The 20,578-nt window shown below is 42.3% G+C and overlaps 1 long non-coding RNA gene across 1 annotated transcript; it reads right to left on the reverse strand.

The window, feature by feature from the left end:
- Window positions 1-18,050: 18,050 nt before the first annotated feature.
- LOC142720078 (uncharacterized) lies at window positions 18,051-18,824 on the reverse strand. The gene is made up of 3 exons (XR_012872921.1): window positions 18,619-18,824; window positions 18,270-18,529; window positions 18,051-18,135 (listed from the first exon to the last, which is right to left on the reverse strand). It is a non-coding gene; the product is annotated as an uncharacterized LOC142720078 (long non-coding RNA).
- Window positions 18,825-20,578: the final 1,754 nt, after the last annotated feature.

A 20,578-nucleotide genomic window follows, 5' to 3' on the forward strand; every position in this document is an offset into this window, starting at 1 on the left:
AAAACTTCTAAATGCTGTTTTGAATACTTTGAGGGGTCTCGTTTTTAAAATGGGGTGTTTTATGGGGGTTTCTAATACATAGGCCCCTCAAAGCCACTTCAGAACTGAACAGGTACCTTAAAAAAACAGGCTTTTGAAATTTTCTTAAAAATATGAGAAATTGCTATTTATGTTCTAAGCCTTGTAACGTCCAAGAAAAATAAAAGAATGTTCAAACAACGATGCCAATCTACAGTAGATATATGGGAAATGTGAACTAGTAACTATTTTGGGTGGTATAACCGTCTGTTTTACAAGCAGATGCATTTAAATTTAGAAAAATTCTATTTTTTCAAAATTTTCTCTAGATTTTGCAATTTTTCAAAAATAAACACTGAATATATCGACCAAATTTTACCACTAACATGAAGCCCAATGTGTCACGAGAAAACAATCTCAGAATCACTTGGATAGGTTTAAGCATTCCGACGTTATTATCACATAAAGTGAAATATGTCAGATTTGAAAAATGAGCTCTGAGCCTTAAGGCCCAAACTAGGCTGCGTCCTTACCTTAATATAAGGTAAATATATACAGCCCCAGAACCAAGCTAAGTAAAAATATGCAGCCCCAGAACAAAGCTCAGTACATATATACAGCACGAGAACAAGGCCCAGTACATATATACAACACCAGAACCAAGCTCGATACATACACCGTGTTCCAAATTATTATGCACATTGGATTTAAGTGTCATAAACATTTAATTATTCGTTTTTCAATTAAACTCATGGATGGTATTGTGTCTTAGGGCTCTTTGGATCATTGTAATCAATCTCAGACATCTGTGATAATTAGTTTTCCAGGTGTGCCCAATCAAAGGAAAACTACTTAAGAAGGACGTTCCACATTATTAAGCAGACCACAGGTTTCAAGCAATATGGGAAAGAAAAAGGATCTCTCTGCTGCCGAAAAGCGTGAAATAGTGCAATACCTTGGACAAGGTATGAAAACATTGGATATTTGAAGAAAACTTAGGCGTGATCATCGTACTGTGAAAAGATTTGTGGCTGATTCAGAGCATAGACGGTTCGTTCAGATAAAGGCATAATGAGGAAGGTTTCTACCAGACAAATTAATAGGATTAGGAGAGCACCTGCTAAAATGCCATTGCAAAGCAGCAAACCGGTATTTTAAGCCGCTGGTGCCTCTGGAGTCCCTCGAACCTCAAGGTGTAGGATCCTCCAGAGGTTTGCAAGTGTGCATAAAGCTATTATTCGGCCACCCCTAAACAATGCTCACAAGCAGAAACGATTGCAGTGGGCTCAGAAATACATGAAGACTCATTTTCAAATCGTGTTGTTTACTGATAAGTGCCGTGCAACCCTGGATGGTCCAGATGGATGGAGTAGTGGATGGTTGGTGAATGGCCACCATGTCCCAACAAGGCTGCGACGTCAGCAAGGAGGTGGCGGAGTCATGTTTTGGGCTGGAATCATGGGGAGAGAGTGGTAGGCCCCTTTAGGGTCCCTGACGGTGTGAAAATGACCTCTGCAAAGTACGTAGAGCTTATGACTGACCACTTTCTTCCGTGGTACAAAAAGAAGAACCGTGCCTTCCGTAGCAAAATTATCTTCATGCATGACAATTCACCATCTCATGCTGCAAAGAATACCTCTGCGTCATTGGCTGCTATGGGCATAAAATGAGTACTCATGGTGTGGCCCCCATGTTCCCCTGAACTCAACCCTATTGAGAACCTTTGGAGCATCCTCAAGCAAAATATCTATGAGGGTGGGAGGCAGTTCACATCAAAACAGAAGCTCTGGAAGGTTATTCTGACATCCTGCAATGATATTCAAGCAGAAACTGTCCAACTACTCACAAATTCAATGGATGCAAGAATTGTGAAGGTGATATCAAAGAAGGGGTCACAACACGATTCCAACTTCTTAGGCACAGGAACAACGGTAGCACGGGATACAGGATACAGGTAGCAGGTACGGGGACACTGGGAACAGGATAACACTAAGGGACCATTTGCAAGACTAACAGGGGTAAACACAACAATGCTCAGTCAATGAGTGATGGAGCAGGGCCCTTCTTATAGTCCAGGGTGATCATGGGTTAATTGGTAATTATTTTCATGTGCGCGCGCTGGTCCTTTAAGGCCGGGCACGAGCAAGCACCCTACGGGACACAGCAGAACTGAGCAGAAGTGAGCGCTGGCGTCTCCTTGGGAGGAGATGCTGCCCAGCGCTTACTGATCCATGACTGCCAATAGTAATCAATTGTATTCGTGTCCTAAGGACGCGGATACAATTGGGTGAGAGGTCCTGCTTCACCCCGGTTCTCTGAACCGGCTGTAATTTTAACAACCGTTTCGGGAGAACCAGGATGAGCTGGGCCCCCTTCCAGCCTCAGGCCCCGGGCACTTGCCCAGATTGCCCTCATGGTAATCCGCCCCTGTCTGTTGTCACAAATTTGCAAGGATACAATTGCCTAAAATGTCTTTGTATGCTGTAACCGCAAATACCAGATTTGTTCATCAGACTACCAGACAATGACACATGATTCTTTCCATTGCTCCAGAGTCCAGTGGCGGCGTGCTTTACATCACTCCAGCCATCGCTTGGCATTGCGCATGGTGATCTCAGGATTGTATTCAGCTGCTCAAACAATGAAACCCATTTCATGAAACTCAGACGCACAGATCTTGTGCTGATGTCACATCTAGGAGCAGTCTGTAACTCTGTAGTTAGTGATACAACAGCGGATAAGCAATTTTTACACACTTCATACTTGGTTTGACCCACTCTGTGAGTTTGCATGTTCTACCTCTTCATTACTTCGATCGCTCGTCCCCATGCATTTCTATTATGTCTGCAGCACATCTCCCTGTTTACACAGGGAGATGTACTGCCGACAATGATAATTTTTTATGCTGCCTAAACAATACAATCAGTTCATCGTTTGTTCATTGCCCTGATTACACGTTCATATGGACGCTTGTTTGTCCAATCATTGGCCCATGTAAAAGGGCTTTCAGACACTTCTGACTTTTGGCAAAGGTGGCATCCTAGAAGGTTGCCACGTTTAACCCCTTCCCTCTTTAGCCACTTTTGACCTTCCTGACCGAGCCTCATTTTTCAAATCTGACATGTGTCACTTTATGTGGTAATAACTCCGGAATGCTTTCACCTATCCAAGCGATTCTGAGATTGTTTTCTCGTGACACATTGGACTTTAAGTTACTGGCAAAATTTGCTCGATATGTTCAGTATTTAATTGTGAAAAACACCAAAATTTAGCGAAAAATTGCAAAAATTAGCATTTTTCTCAATTTAAATGTATCTGCTTGTAAGACAGGCAGTTATACCACACAAAATTGTTGCTAATTAACATCACCCATATGTCTACTTTAGATTGGTATTGTTTTTTGAACATCCTTTTATTTTTCTATGACATCACAAGGCTTAGAACTTTAGCAGCAATTTCTCACATTTTCAAGAAAATTTCAAAAGGCCATTTTTACAGGGGCCAGTTCAGTTGTGAAGTGGCTTTGAGGGCCTTATATATTAGAAACCCCCAAAAAGTCACCCCATTTTAAAAACTTCACCCCTCAAAGTATTCAAAACAGCATTTAGAAAATGTCTTAACCCTTTACACATGTCACAGGAATTAAAGCAAAGTAGAGGTGAAATTTACAAATTTCATATTTTTTTGCAGAAATAAATTTTTAGTACAATTTTTTTTATAACACAGAAGGTTTTACCAGAGAAATGCAACTCAATATTTGTTGCCCAGTTTCTGCAGTTTTAGGAAATATCCCACATGTGGCCGTAGCGTGCTACTGGACTGAAGCATCGGCCTCAGAAGCAAAGGAACACCTGGTGGATTTTGGGGCCTTATTTTTGTTAGAATAAATTTTAGGCACCATGTCAGGTTTGAAGGGCTCTTGCGGTGCCAAAACAGTCAAAATCCCCCAAAAGTGACCCCATCTGGGAAACTACACACCTCAAGGAAATTATCTAGGGGTACAGTGAGCATTTTGACCGCACAGCGTTTTTACAGAAATTATTGGAAGTAGGCCGTGAAAATTAAAATCAACATTTCTTCAAAGAAAATGTAGGTTTAGCGATTTTTTTTCTCATTTTCACAAGGACTAAAGGAGAAAAAGCACCGTAAAATTTGTAAAGCAATTTCTCCCGAGTAAAACAATACCCCACATGTGGTAATAACCGGTTGTTTGGAGACACGGCGAGGCTGAGAAGGGAAAGAGCGCTATTTGGCTTTTGGAGCTCAAGTTTAGCAGGAATGGCTTGCGGAGGCCATGTCACATTTACAAAGCCCCTGAGGGGACAAAACAGTGGAAACCCCCCACAAGTGACCCCATTTTGGAAACTACGCCCATTGAGGAAATTATCTAGGGGTATAGTGAGCGTTTTGACCCAACAGGTTTTTTGCATAAATTGTTGGAAATAGGCCCTGAAAATGACAATCTAAATTTTTTAAAAGAAAATGTAGGTTTAGCTAATTTTTTCTAATTTCCACAAGGACTGAAGGAGAAAAAGCACCGTAAAATTTGTAAACCAATCTCTCCCGAGTAAAACAATGCCCCACATGTGGTAATAAACGGTTGTTTGGAGACACGGCAGGGCTGAGAAGGGAAAGTGCGCTATTTGGCTTTTGGAGCTCAAGTTTAGCAGGAATGGTTTGCGGAGGCCATGTCACATTTACGAAGTCCTTGAGGAGACAAAACAGTGGAAACCCCCCACAAGTGACCCTATTTTGGAGACTACACCCATTGAGGAAATTATCTAGGGGTATAGTGAGCTCTTTGACCCCACAGGTTTTTTGCAGAAATTATTGGAAGTAGGCCCTGAAAATAAAAATCAACATTTTTTCAAAGAAAATGTAGGTTTAGCTTATTTTTACTCATTTCCACAAGGACTGAAGGAGAAAAAGCACCACAAAATTTGTAAAGCAATTTCTCCCGAGTAAAACAATGCCCCACATGTGGTAATAACCGGCTGTTTGGAGACACGGCGTGGCTTAGAAGGGAAAGAGCGCTATTTGGCTTTTGGAGATCACATTGAGCAGGAATGGTTTGCGGCGGCCATGTCACATTTACAAAGCCCCTGAGGGGAAAAAACAATGAAAACGCCCAAAAAGTGACACCATTTAGGAAACTACACCTCTTGAGGAATTCATCTAGGGGCGTAGTGAGCATTTTGACCCCACAGATGTTTCATAGAATTTATTAGAATTGGGCAGTGAAAATAAAAACAATGCTTTTTCATCAATAAGACGTAGCTTTAGCGCAAATTTTTTCATTTTCGCAACAAATAAAGGAAAAAAAGAACCCAACATTTGTAAAGCAATTTCTACCGAGTACGGCAATACCCCATATGTGGTCATAAACTGCTGTTTGGGCACACGGCAGGGCTCAGAAGGGAAGGACCGCCATTTGGAGTGCAGATGTTGCTGGATTGGTTTCTGGGCGCCTGTGGGCCCAAAACAGTGGAAACCCCCCAGAAGTGACCCCATTTTGGAAACTACACCCCTCAATGCATTTACCTACGGGTGTAGTGAGCATGTTAACCCTGCAGGTGTTTTGTAGAAATTAGTGTGAACTCGATGTTGCAGAGTGAAAATGGGATTTTTTCCACAGATATGTGGACAATATGTGGTGCCCGGCTTATGCCACCATAACGAGTCAGCTCTCTAATTATTATGCTGGGTTTCCTGGTTTTAGAAACACCCTACATGTGGCCCTAATCTCTTGCCTGGACAGTCGACCAGGCTCAGGAGTGAAAGCGTACCATGTAAAATTGAGGCCTAATTTGGCGATTTACAAAGTATTGGTTCACAACTGCAGAGGCTCAGATGTGAAATAATAAAAATAAACCCCTGGGAAGTGACCCCACTATTGAAACTGCACCCCTCAAGGCATTTATTAAGGGGTGTAGTGAGCATTTTCACCCCACAGGTCTTTTCCATAAATAAATGCGCTGTGGATGGTGCAAATTAAAAATTTATATTTTTCCCTAGATATGCCATTCAGTGGCAAATATGTCGTGCCCAGCTTATGCCACTGGAGACACACACCCCAAAAATTGCTAAAAGGGTTCTCCCGGGTATGACGATGCCATATATGTGAAAGGAAACTGCTGTTTGGGCACGCTGTAGGGTTCAGATGGGAGGAAATGGCATTTGGCTTTTGGAGCGTGGATTTTGCTTGGTAGTAGTTTTGTTTGGAGTCTTACTGGTGTTTCCGTTTATAATGTAGGGCATATGTAAGCCGGGCGGAGTATATAAGGGGCATAGTCAGGTGGTATAATAACGGGGTAAAAAAAACCAATAAAATAATCCATAGATGTGTGTTACGCTGTGAAGCAATCCTTTCTGCACAGGCCGGTGTCGCACTGATATATGGCGTCCTTTATTATCCCCCTTTTGATCCACACTCCGCGCCTTTGTAGTTTGGGGAATTTTGCTAGGAAGTGTTGTCCTGGTATAATACGGGCACCGTCGCTTCCAGCGGATATGTTTGGGCCCTCCCTTTCCTGGTTCCCTAATTTTAGGTCCTTGAAAAATCGCCTCTTCAAACAGAAGAAATGTTCCCCTCGGGCACAACTGCATATTTTTTTATTTCCTGACTTATTGGAGCCATAACTAATTTTATTTTTCATAGACGTAGCGGTATGAGGGCTGGTTTGTTGCGGGACGAGCTGTAGTTATTATTGGTACCATTTTGGGGTACATGCAACTTTTTAATCACCTTTTATCCTATTTTTTGGGATGCCAGGTAAACAAAAAAACGCAATTCTGGCACAGCTTTTTTCGTTTTTTTTTTTATACAGCGTTCACCATGCGTTATAAATTACATGTTAACTTTATTCTGCGGGTCAGTACGATTCCGGCGATACCTAATTTATAGAACTTTTTCATGTTTTACAACTTTTTGCACAATAAAATTACTTTTGTAAAAAGAATGTATTTTTTCTGTCGCCAAGTTGTGAGAACCATAACATTTTAATTTTTTTGTCGACGGAGGTGTATGAGGGCTTGTTTTTTGCGGGACGAGCTATAGTTTTTATAGGTACCATTTTTGGATACGTGCGACTTTTTGATCACTTTTTATTCTAATATTTGTAGGGCAAAGTGACCAAAAAACAGAAACTCTGGTAACGTTTTTTACGGTTTTTTTTACGCTGTTCACCGCGTGCAATAAATAATATAATATTTTGGTACCTCCGGTCGTTACGGTCGTGGCGATACCAAATACATATGGTTTATTATTATTTTTCAATAATAAAGGACTTGATAAGAGTAAAAGGGGGATTGTGTTTTATTTGATTACTTGAAACTTTTACTGTTTTCAAACTTTTATTTTGTGCACTTTTTTTTACACTTTTTTATACTTTTTTTACACTTTTTCTCAAGTCCCACTAGGGGACTTGAAGGTCCAACGGTCAGATTTTTTTTTTTCTAATACATTGCACTACCTATGTAGTGCAATGTATTAGATCTGTCAGTCATTCACTGACAGCAAGCCGATTAGGCTTCGCCTCCCGGCGGGGCCTAAATCGGCTTCCGTAATGGCAGAGCAGGAGACCATTGTGTCTCCTGTTGCCATAACAGCAGTCGCCAGTCCCGATTGCCTGTCAGGGCTGGCGATCTGCTAGTAACCGCTACGATGCAGCAATCGCTTTCGATTGCTGCATCGAAGGGGTTAATGGCAGGGATCGGATCTAGCTCCGGTTCCTGCCGTTACAGGTGGATGTCAGCAGTACAGTACAGCTGACTTCCACCACTGATGACGCCGGATCAGCTCCTGACCCGGCGCCATCTTGCCGGCAGCTACGGAAGCCGATCAGGCTCCGCCGCCGGGCGGATCTTGACCGGCTTCGGTGCTAGGCAGACCGGGAGGCCAGTATTAGGCCTCCGGTTGCCATTGCAGCCACCGGAACCCTGGCAATTTCATTACTGGGGTTCCGATGAGCTGCAAACACCTTAAGTGCAGCGATCGCGTTTGAGCGCTGCACTTAAGGGGTTAATGGCGGGGATCGAAGCTAATTTCGGTCCCCGCCGTTACAGCCGGATGTCAGCTGTAAGATACAGCTGAGATCCGGTGATGATGGCACCGGCTCAGCTTCTGAGCTGGTCCCAAACATTTGGCGTACATGTACGGCAAGATGCGGGAAGTCAGTACTTTCCATGACGTACATGTACGGCAAATGTCGGGAAGGGGTTAAAGTCATTGAGCTCTCCAGTAAGACCCATACTACTACCAATAATTGTCTATGAAGATTGAATAGCTTGATTTCATGCACCTATTTGGAATGGGTTTTCGGCTGAAACATCTGAACCCAATAATGATAAGGCGTGTCCAAATACTTTTGGCCATATAGTGTATATTTTGCAACATTAAATTTGAACTAAGATTTGATTGCAATAAGGCTCTGTTCACATGGCAGAATTTTTGCAGCGGAACCTGCAGCGGATTCCGCTACAGAATTCAGCCTCCCGTTCATTTCAATTGGAGTCTGATGCTTTTTCTTCCCGCTAGCTGATTTTTTTAGCTAGCGGGAAAAAGTACCGTCCTGCCCAATCTTCAGACAGATTCCACCCAGACCTCCCATTGTAGTCAATGGGAGGAGGAATCTTCCTGCTGATGGCAGGAATAATTCCACTATGGATTTTGCTGCAGGACCCGCCAAGCAAAGTGCACTGACCCTAACAATTGAAAAATGTAATTAACCCCTTAACGCTCCAGGACATACTATTATGTCATGGTAAGTGCATCGTTCGCGCTCCATGACATAGTATGTCATGGAGTAAACACGGCGCCGTTCGGGCGAGGCGCGTTCATGAGCTGTGATAGCTGCTGTTTCCGACAGCAGGCTATCACAGCTCAATGTGCAGGGACCGATCGCGGTGGTCCCCGCAGATTAACCCCTCAGAAGCCGCGTTCAATAGCGATCGTGGCTTCTTAGGGTTTAATCCGCCATCGCCGACCTGCTACACGATAGCGGCCGGCGATGGTGACTATGGCAACCGGACACCAAACAATGGCGTCCGGCTATGCCATCGACGGAAGCCTAGTGGGCCCTGACAGAGTCAGGACCCACTATGCTTGCTGTCAGTGAGTAGCTGACAGTTCTAATACACTGCACTACGCATGTAGTGCAGTGTATTAGAATAGCGATCAGGGCCTCCTGCCCTCATGTCCCCTAGTGGGACAAAGTAAAAAAGTTTAAAAAAAGTAAAAAAAAGTTGTGTAAAAATAACAAAATAAAAGTTTTAAAAGTAATAAAAGTAAAAAGCCCCCCTTTTCCCTTAGCAGTCTTTATTATTAAAATAAATAAACAAATAAACTATACATAATTGGTATTGCCGCGTCTGTAACGGCCTGAACTACAAAATTATTTCGTTATTTATCTTGCGCGGTGAACGCCGTAAAAAAATTTAATAATAAACCGTACCAGAATCACTATTTTTTGGTCACTTCACCGCTTAAAAAATGGAATAAAAAGATATAAAAAAGTCGCATGTACCTAAAAATGGTACTGATCGAAACTGCAGTTTGTTACGCAAAAAATAAGTCCTCGCACGGCTTTCTTGAAGGAAAAATAAAAACTTTATGGCTCTTAGAATAAGGTAACACAAAAAGTAAATGATTTATTACAAAAAGTATTTTATTGTGCAAACGCCATAAGACATAAAAAACCTATAAACATCTGGTATCGCCATAATCGTATCACCCCGCAGAATAAAGTCAATGTATCATTTATAGCGCACGGTGAACGCTGTAAAAAAAATAGAACAAAAAAACAATAGTAGAATTGCTATTTTTTAGACACCACGCCACATAAAAATTGAATAAAAACTGATCAAAAAGCCGCATGCACCCCAAGAAAACTAAAATGGATTCCTCAAGGGATCTAGTTTCCAAAATGGAGTTACTTTTGGGGGGTTTCCACTGTTTTGGCACCACAAGACCTCTTCAAACCGGACATGGTGCCTAATAAAAAGGAGGGCTCAAAATCCACTAGGTGCTCCTTTGCTTCGGAGGCCGGTGCTTCAGTCCATTACCGCACTAGGGCCACATGTGGGATATTTCTCAAAACTGCAGAATCTGGGCAATAAATATTGAGTTGGGTTTCTCTGGTAAAACCTTTTGTGTTATAAAAATAATGGTATAAAGAGGATTTTCTGACAACAAAAGATATGTAAATTTCACCTCTACTTTGCTCTAAATTTCTGTGAAACACCTAAAGGGTCAATAAACTTTCTATATGCTGTTGTGAATACTTTGAGGGGTCTAATTTCTAAAATGGGGTGTTTGATAGGGGTTTCTAATATATGGGCCCCTCAAAGCAACTTCAGAACTGAACTGGAACCTAAAAAAATAAATAAATTAGGCAATACTTCACTTCTTACATTATACTGATAATGAGCCGTGCCCACCCCGAGATGACCCCAGTTTTAACCGTTTGTATAAACTGAGACCCCTATTAGACCGTTTCGGTGCCCGGTTTTCCCAAGCATACACCACCGAGACGTGTATTTCTATTGATGAGTCCCTGGTACATTTTAAACGGAGGCTTCAATTCCGCCAGTACCTTCCGGGTAAGAGGGCAAGGTATGGCGTGAAGATGTATAAGCTGTGCGAGAGTGCATCAGGGTATACCTACAAATTTAGGATATATGAAGGGAAGGACAGCAGTATTCAGCCCCCAGCACCACCTCTACCTGCATAATTTTTATATCAGCGTCCCGCTCTTCAAGTGCGTCGCTTCAAGAAGTTCTGCGGCATGCGGCACGTCTAGAAGAAATCTGAGAGGCCTCCCTAAGACTCTGCAGGGCAAACACTCAGAAGGGGTGAGACCAGGGCACAATCTAGCAGCAACATATTGTGTGTCAAGTACAAGGACAAGAGAGATGTCACACCAGTACCCATGTATAAGTACGAGGTACCAGTACAGAGACCCCCAAACCAGACTGCATCCTGGACTACGATAGGTACATGGGAGGGGTGGACTTGACAGATCAAGTCCTGAAGCCCTACAGCACCATGCGGTGTGGCATAAGAAGCTGGTCGTGCACATCATACCGAAAAGTTCCCCAAACTGGCAAGAAGGGAAAAAGTCAGAGGTGCAAAGTCTTCTATAAGAGGGGGATAAGGAAGGACACAATATATCAATGTGACACGTGTCCCGAAAAACTAAGGCTCTGTATGAAAGAGTGTTTTAAAATGTATCATACATCCCTTTATTTTTAATCTACCCCAGTTTTACTTACCCTGATGCCCTCCGTACAGCTTATCTCCCTCATCTTTCCCTTCTGAGCCCTGCCGTGTGCCCAGGCAGCTGATAACAGCCACATTGAAGGTGTTGCCGTACCCGGGAGAACCCACATTACAGTTTATGGGGTGTATGTCTCCAGGCAAAATGCTCACTACACTTCTAGATGAATTCCTCAAGGGTGTAGTTTTTAAAATGGGGTCACTTCTTGGGGGTTTCAACTGTACTGGTACCTCAGGGGCTTCTGCATACATGACTTCGCACCATGAAATCCTCAGTAGGCAAAATGGTGGTCCTTTCCTTTTGCGCCCTCCCATGGGCCCAAACGGCAGTTTATCACAACTGGGATATTGCCGCACTCAGGACAAATTGGGCAACAAAATGGGGTATTTTATTCCTTGTGAAAATAAGAACTTTTTAGCCAAAACGACATCTCATTGGAAAAAATTACATTTTTGTCAATTCACAGCCCATTTCAAATAAATTCTGTGTAAAAACTATGGTGTCTAAATAGTCACAACACTCATAAATGAATTTCTTGAGGGGTGTAGTTTCCAAAATGGTGTCACTTCTGGTGGGTTTCCATTGCTTTGATACCTCTGGGGTTTTGCAAATGCGACATGGCACCGAAAACCAATCCAGCAAAATCTGGACACCAAAGAACACATAGCGCTCCTTCCCTTCTGAGGCCTCCCATGGGCCCAAACGGCAGTTTATCGCCACAAATGGGGTATTGCCGCATTCAGGAGAAATTGGGCAACAAAATGAGGTATTTTGTTCCCTGTAAAAATAAGAAATGTTGATGAAAAATTACATTTTATTGGAAAAAATTCATTTTTTTAATTTCACAGCCCAATTCAAATACGTGCTGAGTAAAAACCGTAGGGTCAAAATGGTAACAACAACCATAAATTCATTCCTTGAGGGGTGTAGTTTCCAAAATGGGGTCACTTTTGGGGGATTCCCACTGTTTTGGCACCTCAACACCTCTTCAAACCTGGCATGCAGCCTAAAATATATTCTAATAAAAAAGAGGCCTCAAAATGCACAAGGTGCTTCTTTGCTTCTAGGGCTTGTGTTTTAGTCCAGGTGAACACTAGAGCCACATGTGGGACATTTCTAAAAACTGCAGAATCAGGGCAACACATATTTAGTAGTATTTCTCTGGTAAAGCCATCTGTGATACAGAAAAAAATGGAATAAAATTGAAATTCAGCAAGAAAAATGAAATGTGCAAATTTCACATCCACTTTGATTTAATTCCTGTGAAATGCATAAAGGGTTAAAAAAAACTTCTAAATGCTGTTTTGAATACTTTGAGGTGTCTAGTTTTTAAAATGGGGTGTTTTATGGGGGTTTCTAATACATAGGCCCCACAAAGCCACTTCAGAACTGAACAGGTACCTTAAAAAAAAGGCTTTTTAAATTTTCTTAAAAATATGAGAAATTGCTGTTTATGTTCAAAGCCTTGTAACGTCCAAGAAAAATAAAAGAATGTTCAAAAAACGATGCCAATCTAAAGTAGACTTATGGGAAATGTGAACTAGTAACTATTTTGGTTGGTATAAGCGTCTGTTTTACAAGCAGATGCATTTAAATTCAGAAAAATTCAATTTTTTCAAAATTGTCTCTACATTTTGCAATTTTTCACAAATAAACACTGAATATATCGACCAAATTTTACCACTAACATGAAGCCCAATGTGTCACGAGACAACAATCTCAGAATCACTTGGATAGGTTTAAGCATTCCGACGTTATTACCACATAAAGTGAAATATGTCAGATTTGAAAAATGAGCTCTGAGCCTTAGGGTATGTGCACACACACTAATTACGTCCGTAATATACGGACGTATTTCGGCCGCAAGTACCGGACCGAACACAATGCAGGGAGCCGGGCTCCAAGCATCATACTTATGTACGATGCTAGGAGTCCCTGCCTCGCTGCAGGACAACTGTCACGTACTGAAAACATGATTACAGTACGGGACAGTTGTCCTGCAGCGAGGCAGGGACTCCTAGCATCGTACATAAGTATGATGCTAGGAGCCCGGCTCCCTGCACTGTGTTCGGTCCGGTACTTGCGGCCGAAATACGTCCGTAAATTACGGACGTAATTAGTGTGTGTGCACATACCCTTAAAGGGAACCTGTCAGCATTTTAGCTATAAAGCCAGCAATACCTGGTGAAAGTGGGTGAAAAATCATTGTCATCTAAGCTATAAATATGTTCTAAGTAAGCTCTGTAGCTTTAGTATTCCGTTTTTCAGTGGTCCCATGCTGTATGCAAATGAGCAGAAAAGAGTCAAATCTTCATCTGAAAAGAGTCAGGTTTTCATTCCTCCAGCATCTCAGAGTGGACTCCACCTCCTTCTTTTTGATTAACAGCTCCTTAGCCAGTCAGGGCCGGACAGGTGGCAACGGTGGGCGGGGTTAAGAGGCTGCGTCCCAGAGGGAAAATAATTACCATAAAAGGCGGGAAAAGTTTAAACGACTATATTTACTGACAGAGGAGGACTTCAGGAAAGAAGAGAACAGGAATGAACTTTGGACAGCTGCGGCCATTGAGGGGTCAGGTGAGTTTAACAGGTAAGATGTTGATGACAGGATCCCTTTAAGGCCCAAACTAGGCTGCGTCCTTAAGGGGTTAAAGGATTGTACAAAATATTTAGGATATCATTAATAATAATAGAATAGTCCAGTTTTATAGTTAATTCCATTAGGTAAACAAGTATTTAAGAAAGAGATCCCATATGCTTCCCATGCCAACAAGTGGCTTCACCATTCTCCTCACCTTTTAGACTTATTTTCTTATGTAATACAATTATAAGGCCTTACTCACACGAACGTGTTAAACGTCCGTGTGACAGCTGTTGAAACAATGGCCGTCACACGGACCTATATAATTCAATGTGGCCGTTCACACGGCCATTGTTTCAACGGACCGTTTCAAGGGTCCGTGAGAATATAGGACATGTCCTAGTTTTTCACGTTTCACGCATCCCTCCATAGACTCTAGTGTATGGGGGATGTGTGATATTGCGCCCCGCAGCGCAGAGCACGGATGCACTTCGGACGTAAAAAACAGCTGTTTTTCACATCCGAGATGCGCAACGCCCGTGTGAATCTAGCCTCAGATGAACGTTACCAACATGTGTATGTATAATAATTTCTACATAATACAGGGTCATATTAAAGTCAAAGGAGTACAATGCTGCACCAAATCACCTCCCTGCTGATATCTCTAAGGCTGTGTTCACACAGAGTTTTTTGACGCGGAAAACACGTCGGAAAACGCGCCAATAAAAGAGACCCAAAATTACTCCTATTGATTTCAATGGGAGACGGAGGCGTTTTTTTACCGCGAGTAAAAAAAACGCCTCGCGGCAAAAAGAAGGGACATGACCCATCTTGATGCGGTTTCCGCATCCAAAACCGCATTGAAATCCATGGGGACACGTCAAAAAACACCTCGAACTAGTGAGGTGTTTTCTGACGAGTATATTGCCGAGTGTTTTGGAGGAGTTTTTTGCAGGAGTCGTCTCCTGCTGCTAGTACAGCCCAGAAAGGGGCTGTCATTTCCTGTCTGCTCGTGGAGGCTGAAAAACATTGTGGACAGAACTCCCCTGAGGGATACAGAAAACCGAAGTCCTGCATCCAAATACAAGTAAGTGCAATTGCTCCTATGTTCCATACATGCTATACATGTATGGAGCTGTGCATTTTTTTTGTCATTTTTTTTTTAAAATTTTTTTTTTCAAATTTTTTTTTTCACATTTTTTTTTAAAAATGTTTTAATTTTGTTATGCAGTTGTTCATGTATGTCATCTCTTTTTTTTTTTTTTTTACATTTCAGGAACAGAAATGACGACAGCAGAGGTGTACCACCGAATGGACATGGATGTTGGGAAATTGATTCAAGAAGTAAGTATACTTTTTTTTAAAAATGTGGGCCTGTTCACATCAGCGTGGTTTCCGCTGAGGGGTTCCGTCGGTGCTTTCACTCAGGGGAACCCCTCAACGGAAAGGAAAGTGTGAAGTGGTGACAGATCCGTTGCTAATGGTTTCTGTTTGTCCCCGTTGTGCAAAGGGTTCTGTCGTTTTGACTGAACCAATACCGCAGTGTAGGGAATCCCATTAGCAACGGATTCATCAGCATTGAAGTCAATGATGATGCAAACAGAAAACAATGTTTTTTTTTATGTGGGCCTGTTCACATCAGCGTGGTTTCTGCTGAGGGGTTCCGTCGGTGCTTTCAGTCAGGGGAACCCCTCAATGGAAAGGCAAGTGTGAAGTAAGTTCCGTTTGCATCACCATTCATTTCAATGGTGACAGATCCGTTGACAGAAGGATGTCATGCATGTGAAAACCTTGGCAAAAACAGCCTGAAAAACCGCCTGGAAAACCGCCTCAAAAACCACATCAAAAACCACGTCAAAAACCACATCAAACATGAAAACCTCCAGGGTCAGTTTTTACAGGAGGTATTTTGCTCCTGCAAAAAACTCCGTGTGAACAAAAGAGTATGTTCACACGGCTTAGCAAAATACGTCTGAGGGTATGTGCACACACACTATTTACGGACGTAATTCGGGCGTTTTTGACCCGAATTACGTCCGAAAATAGCGCCTCAATAGCGCTGACAAACATCTGCTCATTGAAAGCAATGGGCAGACGTTTGTCTGTTCACACGAGGCGTATATTTACGCGCCGCTGTCAAATGACGGCGCGTAAATAGACGCCCGCGTCAAAGAAGTGACCTGTCAATTCTTTGGCCGTAATTGGAGCCGTTATTCATTGACTCCAATGAATAGCAGCGCTAATTACGGCTGTAATTGGCGCGGCGTTCAAGCGCCTGCACATGCCGTTACGGCTGAAATTACGGGGATGTTTTCAGGCTGAAACATCCCCGTAATTTCAGCCATAACGGACGCCCTCGTGTGCACATACCCTGACATTACGTGGCTGTTTTCAGGCGAAAACAGCTCCTGAATTTCAGATGTTTTTGCAAGTACTCGCGTTTTGCGCGGCATCTTTTACGGACGTTATTGGAGCTGTTTTTCAATGGAGTCAATGAAAAACGGCTCCAAAAATGTCTCAAGAAGTGACATGCACTTCTTTTTCGCGGGCGTATTTTTATTGTCTTTTGACAGCGACGCATACAATTACACCTCATGGGAACAGAACATCGTAAAACCCATTGAAAGCAATGGGCAGATGTTTGTAGGAGTAATGGAGCCGTTTTTTCAGACATAATTCGAGGCGTAAAACGCGTAAATGAGCCGTTTTTTACGTCTGAAAACAGTGCGTGTGAACATACCCTAACACTGAAAGAAAGGAGGGGAGAACAGAAGATGTCAGCCCTGAGTGTGCAGTGAGCTGTCAGATCTATGACAGAAGCAGCAGCACAGCCAGCTGTAGCGCCCGCGGCCACAAACCGCCAGCCTTCCCCTCTTACCAGCGGATGTGACCGTAGGACTGTGTCCCTTCACCGGCGTCCCCCTTCCCAGGGATGCCAGCATGCTCGTGCCAAGCCTTAAAGGGCCAGCATGTGCACAAGTAAAGTTATATCCAACCTATCCCTAAGCACCCCGGCCTTTAAAAGGAGCCCTGCCCCTGTTGTGTCTTCCCAGTGTTTGTCATGCAAATGGTTCCCTAGCTGTATCCAGTATCCAGTATCTGAGTACAGTGTCCGTTCAAGTCCATTATCTGAGACTTCTTTATTCAAGTCAAGTGTCCTAGAGGACTTCACCATCTGTGTCCAGTGTTTTTGCCAAGTCCATTTTCCGAGGTGACTTCTGTGTTCAAGTCCATTGTCCGAGACGACATCTGTGTTCAAGTCCAGTATCCGAGAGAAGTCTGGCACAAACCAGCTTCCGATAGTCCGGCACAAGCCAGCTCCTGATAGTCCAGCACCAGCTTGCTTCTGATTATCTGGCAGAAGCTTAGAAACCCAGGTACCTTCTCCCTAGTGACTGTCATTGACATTTTGTTTGACCAGAGGCAGAGCGGCCCACTGGGGCACATACTCCATAGCCTCGACACCAGCTATGTACAGGAATTGCACAGACTCTAGAGCAACAAAATGCTGGAACATTTTTAATAAAGACTATTTAGAAAGTTGTTTAATTTTACATTTAGGGAGCAAAGGAACAAGAAAAAAAGCTCACCCATGAACCTTACAACCAATAAATACATTTCTTCATTGATTTGTAAATGTCTTCTTTCCTCTAAACTTCGGCTGATGCCTCTCCTGAATGTCGATGATGAGCGGACGTCCCTCATGTAGTGTCAGTAAATTCTCCAGTGCGATCAGAAGGGAGGACATTATCCCATCACACAGACCACCATATGTCGTTTTCATACAAGAAATGACTCAGACAACGTAAGGAGTGTTAAAATATGTGAATTTTATTGTTATGTGTGTTGTGATTGTGTGTTACCTCCCATCACTCACAAAGAGCGTAGAGCGACACTCAGGACAGGCAAAACCCCCAGTGGAGGAAACCTGTAGGGAAACCATGGCCGCTGTACTGTCCTTCCTCTGGCATACTAAGAGAGGTTAACGCTATATAACGTATGTGCGCGTGTACAGTATACATGTGTATATGTGGATTCCCCCATACAAGGAATAGAGCCAGAAAATGTAAAGTGACTGTGTTACTATGTACAGTGTGTCAGTGAGTATGATTGTGTATAGTTCTGTATGTGTAAGTATTAGTGTGTATGTATCTATTATGTGTTTTTGTGTGCGTGCATGCATGTGTTATACATTACCTGCTCCTCATGTTTGGTCATCCATCATGGTCTTCATCTCTCTTGTGGATCAGGCAGCAGAACCTCCTGGGTGGGAATAGAGGTACAAGAGAAAACGTTCATCAACATGTGGATTAGAAGATCCATTACTGAATTTTACTTTGCACTTTTGTGATAATTTTTTCCTACCTACTTCTTTATAACACCAACATTTTACTTACCAGCGTTATTATTAGTCAGGGACCTCAATCGGTGTCTCCGGGTCCACTGCTATGTCTATCCTGCTAATGATGTTTCCTTCCACTTTCCACATGCACGGATGTAAAATGATGTTTCTACAACGGGCACAGGACAGCGCGCTCTTCCATGGGCCTCGGGTGTAAAACTCCTCTTTATTTCTCCTTGACGCACGTATGGCCCAGCTGTGATGGATTTGCCTGTTTCTCATCCATGCCCAGTGGAAAGGGTCTTGTGCCATGGTCTAAAATGGAATAGTAAATGAGGTAAAATTGGCTTCTCATCACAGACTCTTAATCAAAGACGGCATTTGTTCTGTTTCTTATTACTGACCAGATCACATGTGGTCCGGGCCACCCACGCTCTAAAGTCCATCCGGCGGAGCAACTGGTCGCGTTGGTGATGCAGCTCTTCTGTCTTCACTTCCCAGTCACTTCCTAAGGCCCACGCGTAGATCTCGTCTCTGAAGTCATCGTCCTCCTCGAACTGGTTCGCTAGAAATCTGAAAGAAAATAACAATTATTCATGACACATGGAAGAGCAGAGCACTGTATACTTATATATCTCAATGTAAAGGAAACTTGTGTTACTATAAATGATAGCGATGGTGTCCAAGGATGTTGGAATGACCCCCCAAGGTCAGAAGGCTACATAGTAAAATCTATAGGCTTGATGTTTTCTCTTTGGATATTAAAATGTTTAAATATTTTTATTTTACTGCTAAAACATGACCATAATTGTTTTGTAACCTATAAGGGATAAAGCTAATGTAAAGCACATGAACCACAACTACTTGAGAATATTCCTACAACATGTGATACGTGAATATACTCACAGGGATGCAAAGAAATTCTCTCTATATTCCTCGGTACGCAGTCCGGCTCTCTTGAAATACACGAGGACCATGGCCAGCAGATACTAGTGGAAGAAGACAAGAAGTTAGAATTTGGTAATAGAGAAATGGTCTCTTCTTATGTCTTATCTTTATGTGGTGATTCTGTCTATTTATATGTTTATTAATGTCGGTCCATAATCCTAACACATAAATCACAGGTTTATCCTCATTGTTCTGAATCTAATATTATTATCTTAACAAGGATGTAGATGTAAAGTAGAATATCTCTTAATGCCACATAAACCCTTTTATTCAGATCTGATCTTTCTTGTCAGTCATATCTATATCTGGCTGATTGTCTATTCATTTTGTTATTATAAAATTACCTTGTCCGAAATCCTCAAACAGATGTCCTTGGCCAAAAACAGCTGGATGTGCTCATCATCTACCAAAAAAGTTGAATTACAATTCTTTAAATCCAAAATAGTACATGAATTACATGAATTACAAAGAATTATAGTTTTTTTGGGGACTATCCTCTGCGGCCCCTTTATTGATTACGGCGGCCCCTTTATTGTTTACCCAGGCATAGTGCCATATATATGGTTGTGGCTATGCCTGGTACTGCAGATCAGTCCCTTTCAATTTATTGGGACTGAGCTGCAGTGAAATTAAGTACCAGACACAGCCACATCTATATGTATGGCGCTATTTTTTTCTCCTTCTCAAAAAATAGAGAGGGACAAAATAAAAGTAGACCACGAGTAAGAAGGAATACCTTTATGTCAACAGATGGGGAAACCACAAGTGACCCATCTAGTGACAATGAGATGGGAAAATACATTAGAGTGGAGGAATCACAGCCAAAGGTATCTTTTTTAGGGGATCGAAACAGAGGGAAATTCGGAGAGGAAAGAATAGTAGAGAAAAAAGGAGGACCCAATACAAGACAACGCAGGGGAAGATAGAAAATAATGCTAATAATGTAATAAATTTAACAGATTTTCCCTTATCAATACATCACATATCCCTATTGAACCGGGGATTGGGTTTTTCACCAGTCACCCCTGGAAAAGAATTTGAGATATGCAAAGATCTTCACCTTTTTCTCAGAAAGATTCTTTTGAGACTTTGGCATGGGGAAAAAAACGAGGGGAATAGTCAAAATGAGAATATTGCATCTCAGCTACAGAAAGACATAATGGAAGTTGATATGATCCCTAACTTAGAAATGTCTGATTTGGATACCTTGGCAGATTTAAATGAGTTATGGAGAGAAGGTAACACATTGGAGAATACAAAGGATCCTGAGGAGGATCCTATTGATATAATCCCAGAATATACGGGTCTGCGGAAAAAAAGTAGTACCATGCCAAGTGCATATTCCAATAGATACACACATGCATTCTTGGAGGCTATGCTCAGAGATATAAGTGTTATTGATTGGTCCTCGTTTCT

This window comes from Rhinoderma darwinii, unplaced genomic scaffold (assembly GCF_050947455.1).
Source record: "Rhinoderma darwinii isolate aRhiDar2 unplaced genomic scaffold, aRhiDar2.hap1 Scaffold_49, whole genome shotgun sequence".
NCBI classification, from domain to species: Eukaryota; Metazoa; Chordata; class Amphibia; order Anura; family Rhinodermatidae; genus Rhinoderma; species Rhinoderma darwinii.